General features: G+C 46.2%; 1 protein-coding gene across 2 annotated transcripts in view; it reads left to right on the plus strand.

Moving 5' to 3' along the window:
- Positions 1-547: 547 nt before the first annotated feature.
- Positions 548-8,317, plus strand: part of pcbp4 (poly(rC) binding protein 4) — an 88,412-nt gene continuing 80,642 nt past the window's right edge. For both annotated transcript variants that reach the window (XM_069714121.1, XM_069714122.1), the window contains exon 1: positions 548-695. The gene's annotated coding sequence lies outside the window, so the exon portion shown is untranslated. The remainder of the gene's footprint in view (positions 696-8,317) is intronic.

An 8,317-nucleotide genomic window follows, 5' to 3' on the forward strand; every position in this document is an offset into this window, starting at 1 on the left:
GTCTGTAGTTTTATATCTGGTCTGTAGTTTTATATCCAGTCTGTAGTTTTATATCCAGTCTGTAGTTTTATATCTGGTCTGTAGTTTTATATCTAGTCTGTAGTTTTATATCCAGTCTGTAGTTTTATATCTAGTCTGTAGTCTGTAGAAGAACTAACACTAAGCCCCTTCCGCCTCCTCCTCCTCGTGTGTAATAACGTCCTCCTGTCTCTAGGTGGCAGCAGGTGGAGACACATGGAGACTTCATCTTTGAAAATGGAAATCGGCTGCACTGATCTGGGGTCTGCCCGTCGGACAGAGGAGCTGGCATCAAGGCTGAAAACACTGGATCCACACCGGAAGTAAGATCAGTTTGACTTCACGATCAATCCGTTTTTTAAATGGTTTCATTTCACTTTAGAAGCAGACCGTCGGGTGGAGCTGCTGCAAACACTCCAACAATCAGGCTCACTGTTTCTAATTGGTTCGGGTAGCTCCCCCCTCCCTTCCTCCCTCCTCCCTCCTCCTCCTCCTCCTGCTGCTGCTGCTGCTCTCCGGTTTATTGTCACTGTCAGTCGGATTATTCCTCGCAGCAGCAGCCTGCTCTTCCTCCTCTTCCTCCTCTTCCTCCTCCGTCTCCTCCTCCGGCCGACATGCGGACACAAACTACGGATTTATAATTTCTGCAGCTCCGTCTCCGGTTCCTCCTCTGCACGGTAAGACACGAAGACCGGAGGTGTGTGTGTGTGTGTGTGTGTGTGTGTGTGTGTGTGTGTGTGTGTGTGTGTGTGTGTGTGTGTGTGTGTGTGTGTGTGTGTCGGAGATCACCATGTGCACGCGGGAGAAGACGCAGGAGGTTCAGTTAAACCCGGACTCTGGTGTTAAACCCGGACTCTGGTGTTAAACCCGGACTCTGACGTGGCTGCTAATTTAAGCCACTCGGACTGAGGTGTGTTTGGTGTTAAACCAGTAGCTTGGTCGGTGTTTGAGTTGGACTTCCGGAGCTGTCTGCAGATGTTCTGCTGTGTTCAGCTCCTCAGCATCACCGACTCTGTTCGGAGCGGTATCGAACCGTCGCCTCGTTCAGCGGCAGCCTGTCAGTCAGTGAGACTGGAGGCTCCTCTGACCCGCTGATAGGAGACACTTCAACCACCACTCAGAGAATTAAGGAGCCCCTCAGGCTGACCCCCCCCCCCACCCTCCCCCCTCCTGTAATGTGGGTGGCATATGGCTGCTTCTCCTGGAGGCTCACAGATGTTCAGAGTGGAGTGTGTACCCTGTGTGTGTGTGTGTGTGTGTGTGTGTGTGTGTGTGTGTGTGTGTGTGTGTGTGTGTGTGTGTGTGTGTGTGTGTGTGTGTGTCAGTATAATTGGGCAGGTCTGATCTCCTCCTGTTGTCACTGGAGGGCTGTGATGGGGATGCTCACAGTAATCCCAGCCATAAAACCAGCCCCAGTAATCCTGGGATGGATTTCACTGCTAAATATGCTAATTTCCATCCCTGTATGTGTGAAAACATCTGCAGCGGTGCGTTCACTGACTCCCAACCTCACCGGTCGTACGTTCGTGACCATCTTAATGGTGCGGCAGTAAAACTTTAAATTAATAATATTCAGGCTTCAATTAACGAAGGTTTTTTTCTTATGTTTCTTCTAACTGAAAATGTCAATAAAATCTCAAAATAGCAGATTACATTACTTTACATTAATCTGACTCTTTTATCCAAAGCTACTGACAATAAGTTCATTTCAACCATGAGGGTACAAAACCAGAACAACAAGAATCAAGAAAGTATAATTTCTTCCAGAAAGCCAAACTACAAAGTTCTATCAGTAAGTTCCATTTTAAACTACTAAATTTCTACTGTTCAAGGTGAAGTCTGAAGAGGTGGAAGAGGCAAAATATTAGGAACACCTCTGATTATAACGCAGTGCAGTGCGTCATCGTTAATAATAAACATAAAGAAGAGTTATCACCTCGGCAGGCTTCACGAGGAGCTGCTGGAGTGGATTACATTAGATTGGTGTTCCTAATAAACTGCTTGGTGAGTTTATGTTGCAACACTCAGATCATTTACATGTATGCAACCATGCATGTGCAACTTAGAGGCATTATTGAGGTATGATGGTCATAATTCACATATTATAGTTATGTAGGAAGATAAAAGTAAAAGATTACAGATAGATAATAAATCATCTTTCAGCTGCTTGCGAAGCTTGAACCTTCATGTTCGGAGCCGCAGGTCTGAATGTGTTGAATATAATGACATGAAATGATCCTTCAGTAGAATAAACGCAGGGCTCCCATTGGTCAGGGGATTTTAGGGCGGTTTTGGAACTTTTGGATATTTGGCCAATACATTTTTTTACAGTTTATAACATTTTATATCAAAAAAAAATTTCATTTAATGGGCCATGATCTGGAATATCAGGGAATTTTGTTTGCATGTTTAGATTTTATTTGCCATCACTTTAGTAAAGATTCGTCTTTTCTAGTTTCTGCTTTGGAACATGGTGGAAAATATAAATTTCAATATGTTTGGCTGCAGACTGATGAAGAAGCGCCGGCTTCTTCTTGTTCCCGTTTTGTTTTCGAGTGTTTCTAAGGTGTCGTGGTGTGTGATCAGAATCGAGCAGTAGTTTAAGTTTTGTACGTTTCATCCAGCGTTTCATTCTCCTGCCGGATGTTTCGTTAGTCGGAGAAGTTTATTTGATTTTTTTAATCTTTCCGAACGGTTTCGTATCGAACTCTTTAAAAGCCGTTTTATGGTCTGATGACGTCGAGGTCGGTTTCCGGTGAGGTCGTCCGTCTCCTCTCCCTCCGGATTAGTGCCGTCGTGGTATCACTCCTCACAGATGGTCCGGGAGCAGCTCGCAAAGTTGTCAGATGAGCTCTGCAGCGCTGAAGAAGCACCGCGGTGCATCAGATGTGACGAGGAGCAGAAATCAGCCTGAAAAAAATCACCCACACAGTTTAAATCATCAATTTATTTACAGGTTTATAGTTTGGACTTGATAAACTAAGAAGAGCAGAGACATTAATAATGTTGTTTTTACCACTAAGCAGCCAGTTTCTGATCTATGGTGTTTTAGTTTTGAATTCCTTCGTAAAGTTGACTGAAAAATGCAAATGTGTCTTTTTATATTCAAGAAAAATGAACAAACAGGGTTTTTAGCAATATTTGGAAATTTATGGAAAAATGACGTAAAACGAACACAGAATTAACAGCTTTTTAAAACCTTTTCCTTCAAAATTAATGTCATTTTTGCATTTTAAGTTAATTTTTTTATTGTTGAGTCCATAAAATGTTAGAAAATGCAAACTGCTCTTTTTTTTTTTTCTTACAAAAGCTATAAAATCAGTCAACTCTTTGTCTTCTTTGATTGGCTGTTGGACAACAACAGGAAACAGTCATGCCACCGAGGACTCCGCCAAAATACAAGAACAAATGACACGTAAATATAAAGTCAGACGATAAAAAAACTAAATCAAATTGTTTTAAAAGTCAGATTTTGTAATCGAGCGCTTCGCCGGTTCAAAACACAAAACTGAAATAATTCATTGGTTATCAATTTTTCCTTTAATTCTTCATGAACCGCTGCTCTGTTGGACGATGTTATGACTATTACGTGTGTGTGTGTGTGTGTGTGTGTGTGTGTGTGTGTGTGTGTGTGTGTGTGTGTGTGTGTGTGTGTGTGTGTGTGTGAGAGCTCTTGTGGAGTGGGGGGATTTTAGGAAGCATACTTACATTTCAAAGTAATGGTCTATTTATAGGGCAGACAAACAGCGGCACAGTGTGTGTGTGTGTGTGTGTGTGTGTGTGTGTGTGTGTGTGTGTGTGTGTGTGTGTGTGTGTGTGTGTGTGTGTGTGTGTGTGTGTGTGTGTGTGTGTGTGTGTGTGTGTGTGTGTGAGAGAGTCCATGCCGATGGCCTGCTGTTGTTAGCATCGAGGAATGCACCAGTGGCCGTTGTGATAGGGAGTTGAGGGGTTGCAGGCGCAGCTTGTTAGGAGCTCACATGCCAGAATACACACACACACACACACACACACACACACACACACACACACACACACAGAGTTGTTTCCTTGGTGATTACACAGTATGGATTCCTGCACAGTTTTGGGATTAATGCTAATTTATGCTGTTAGCATCAAGTTCAAAGATGATGGTGAACTGTGATCGCTGCAGCTGGAGATGCAGCCTGACTCTGGGGTGTGTGTGTGTGTGTGTGTGTGTGTGTGTGTGTGTGTGTGTGTGTGTGTGTGTGTGTGTGTGTGTGTGTGTGTGTGTGTGTGTGTGTGTGTGTGTGTGTGTGTGTGATCATCAAAGTCATAGATTGTTATCGGAGCAGCAGCGAAGGCTCGAGGCCGACGCTGTGACTTCATGGATGTTTAAACAAATGAGCTGTTTGTGTGTCTGCTGCATGCAGAGTGGAGGCAAATGTGCTGTGTGTGTGTGTGTGTGTGTGTGTGTGTGTGTGTGTGTGTGTGTGTGTGTGTGTGTGTGTGTGTGTGTGTGTGTGTGTGTGTGTGTGTGTGTGTGTGTGTGTGTGTGTGTGTGTGTGTGTGTGTGTAAAAGGTCAGATGGGAGATGTTCTCCCTCTTTTCATCCTCCTGGAGTCTCAGACTCTTTAGGTTTTGATTGGCAGCTTGTCCCATAAAGAAAGACGCGTTTTGAGGACATTTGTGAACCGTGTGACAGGAAGTGAAAGTGTGCGGTTGTTTTAATGAGGCTGGAAGCTCCTGCAGGAAACGCTTTCTAATTAGAAATTCACATCTCTGTGAGGAATGGTGAAGAAATTCAGTTTTTAACACCAGAAACGGACAACAAAGCTCCACGTTTGGGTGCTGAACATTTTATTTTGACATCCAAGTATTTCTTGTCTTTTATTTTGAAGGTCTGTATGCCACAAACTCTCCTGCGCTCCTTCGATGCTGCATCCTCTTCTGTTTTATTCTCTAAAACAAGCGTCATCTGTGATGCACTCGTATTTCAGCTCCTCGTTTTCAACGCCGCAATCGTCTGTTTTTATTTTTTCTCACTCATCTTCAAATTCGACGCAACAGAGAAGGAGAGGTGGTGGTGGGGGTGGGGGGGGGCTCACAGCTCACAGCAGCAATTCTGGTAGTTTATTTACATCACGTCACAAGCTTCCCTCTGAGCGGAGAGCGTCCATTCAGCTCAGACGAGTCGGTGATGGTCGACCAGGTTTCGGGGTTTCGGTGCTTTGACGAAGGACGCAGCGATCAAACCGCCAACCGCACCACGAGTGGTCGACCTGCTCTTCAATCTGAACCCACAGTCGCCCCGAACAATGATCACAGTAAAAGTTAGTTTGCAGGAACCGTACTTCTGAATCTCTGCCAGCCTCTGAGCCCAGATGCATTCTGGGAAACGTGGGCCACGAGCTTTTAAACCAGCAACAAAAACTAAATGCAACAAGAAGTGACAGAAAAGCAACGATTTAACACGGCAAGTTTAAATCTGCACGGAGACACAAACCGGGTCTGTTAGAAAGAAGACGAGCTGAATGTGGAACAGAGACATGGAGGAGGGTACTGGACCGACCCGACCCGACCCGACCCGACCCCCAGCCCACATCCAGCCCACATCCAGCCCACATCCAGCCCACATCCAGCCCACATCCAGCCCACCACTGAAGAATGGACTCCTTGTTCTGACCGGCCGAGCGACAGGAAAACAAAATATTTTCCATGAACGCCCTCTTACGTAACCAGCTTCCCTTTTTTCTCCTCATGTTTTCTCTGTTCTCCCAGAAATGGAGGTCAGTGATAATTGAAATCCAGGCGCCTCTTAATGAGGGAGACGCTTCGTCTGTTTCTCTCAACGACCTTCTGCTCCGACATCGAGCGGTTTGGGTCGACGCTCATCTTTTGAACAGCCGCTCTCTTTGGGGAGTTTTCCCGTCTCGTCGTCCTCGGAGACGGACGTGGCGTCAGATTAATCAGCGTCAAGTCTGAATCGTGAACGAAGCTGCGATCCGCCGGTTATTTATCAGACAGCCAATCGGCGTGTTGTCAGGCGATTTGTTAATTAAAGGAGCTTCGAGTGGCGGACGGGTGATTAGAGACGAGTGACAGGAAGGACTGATGGTTGGTGGCTGAGCGCTGCGACCCGGATCGGTGCTGCAGTCTGATTACGTCCATTTAAAGGTCTCATCTTTCTGTAAACTGGATGTGATTCTCTTTATTTCTGGGTTGAGAATATAAACTGTTTCTAAAAGTGTTCGTAGCTTCAGGTCTGTAAAATGGTTCTGATCCAGAAGTGTCTTCAGCTGCAATACCAGCGAGTGCCACTAGAGGTCGGCTCCAAAAAGCCTCCGGCTCCATAGACTCCCATTCAACTTCTCTCATCAAATCCAAAGTGAATAAAATGTGTCCATCAGTTATCTCGGTGTTGTTAGCTAAAGTCACTCCTTCTTCTTAGTTTTCTGGAGGTCCATCTGAAAATAATCCCTCATTCATTAGAAAAGAAGATTCAAGAAGACCTGTTTTTGGGGGCGTGTCTGTTTGATTGACAGGCCTGTGGAGCAGTCAGGTTACAGCTATCGGTGGGCGGGACGTAGTATCGTCAGGTTTCCAATCAGATCGGTCGGATCCACCGCTGGCTCCTCCCCCAGCTCGTCCAAATATGGTCACGTCCTGTTTCAAACCGCTCCGAACTAACAAGATGGTGACGGACAAAATCTGAACTGGAGGATTCATAACGGCTGTTCAAACAACAAATATACAGTTTGTTATTTCTGAGGAAATCATCAGGAAACAAAGAGACCTCAAAGAAAAATGTATTTTTACATGAAGCTTCAGACTCTTCGAGGTTCTCCGCTCGACTGTCTGCAGTTTAAAACCTCATGATGGTTGAAAACAGCCCAGATTTCTTTTATTGCTTGTTGTTCACGTAAAATATATGTTCAGAAATCTTCGCTATATGTAGAGAAACATGTCATCATGTCTTCCTCCTCCTTTGGAAATCTATAATAATGGAAGCTCTCCGCTGAAGGTTCAGTCGATACGTTTCTTGTGATTGTGGGTCTGTTGTGTTGTGAGTGAACCGCCGGCCTCCGTCGTCACAGGAACATCGGATGGTATTGAGCGGATTCATGGCTGCTAATGGATGTGAAGATATCCTTCTGCTCAGCAACAACAGCTGCCTTCACACAAACCCACTCAGAGGCTGCAAGACCAGAGAGTCGGACCTGAAAGAGTCTGAAGGGAAGGGGGGAGGGGGAGGGGGAGGCTCTTATCCTAATGCACTTATAGTCTCCAGAGGGAGGAGGAGAGGAGGTGGGGGGGGGGGGGGAGGGGAGCAGTGTTCAGGAACAACAGGAACATTCTCTTAAATTACCTCCAGTGTCGTCGTTCTCCAACTCTGAAGACATTTTATAACCTAACCAGAGCTAGAAGACAGTGATGTCACGTCAGAGATGTCACGTCAGAGATGTCACGTCAGAGATGTCACGTCAGAGATGTCACGTCAGAGATGTCGTGTCAGTGATGTCACGTCAGAGATGTCACGTCAGTGATGTCGCGTCAGTGATGTCGCGTCAGTGATGTCGCGTCAGTGATGTCGCGTCAGTGATGTCACGTCAGAGATGTCACGTCAGAGATGTCACGTCAGTGATGTCGCGTCAGAGATGTCACGTCAGTGATGTCGCGTCAGTGATGTCGCGTCAGAGATGTCACGTCAGAGATGTCGCGTCAGAGATGTCACGTCAGAGATGTCACGTCAGAGATGTCACGTCAGTGATGTCGCGTCAGTGATGTCGCGTCAGAGATGTCACGTCAGAGATGTCACGTCAGAGATGTCACGTCAGTGATGTCGCGTCAGAGATGTCACGTCAGAGATGTCACGTCAGTGATGTCGCGTCAGTGATGTCGCGTCAGTGATGTCGCGTCAGTGATGTCGCGTCAGTGATGTCGCGTCAGTGATGTCGCGTCAGTGATGTCGCGTCAGAGATGTCGCGTCAGTGATGTCGCGTCAGAGATGTCGTGTCAGAGGAGAGATTTCGTAGGGGGTGGGGGGGGGGGTTAGCTTGTGTTTCCTCTCATTTACCTTTTTCTTTCCAGATGTGTTTTTCTTCCTATTTTCCAGTGAAGGTTGAAAACAGGACGTGACGTCGTGTTTGTTTGCGTCTCCGCGTTCCTTCGACTGAAAGCTTCCAGGAACGAGGTCGGATTTACATTTTAATTTAAAGAAATCTCACGCTCGTCTTTATCTCCGGCAGCAAACATCAAACGGGGCTCCGGAGGTTCTGGAGACCCCCCCCCCTCCCCCCTCCCCCACTCTCCCTTCATCCGCATAATCGGGTTGAACAGC

This window comes from Brachyistius frenatus, unplaced genomic scaffold (assembly GCF_029030835.1).
Source record: "Brachyistius frenatus isolate BFR_SWC_R1_liver_20210118 unplaced genomic scaffold, ASM2903083v1 Contig_126, whole genome shotgun sequence".
In the NCBI taxonomy this organism is placed as follows: Eukaryota; Metazoa; Chordata; class Actinopteri; family Embiotocidae; genus Brachyistius; species Brachyistius frenatus.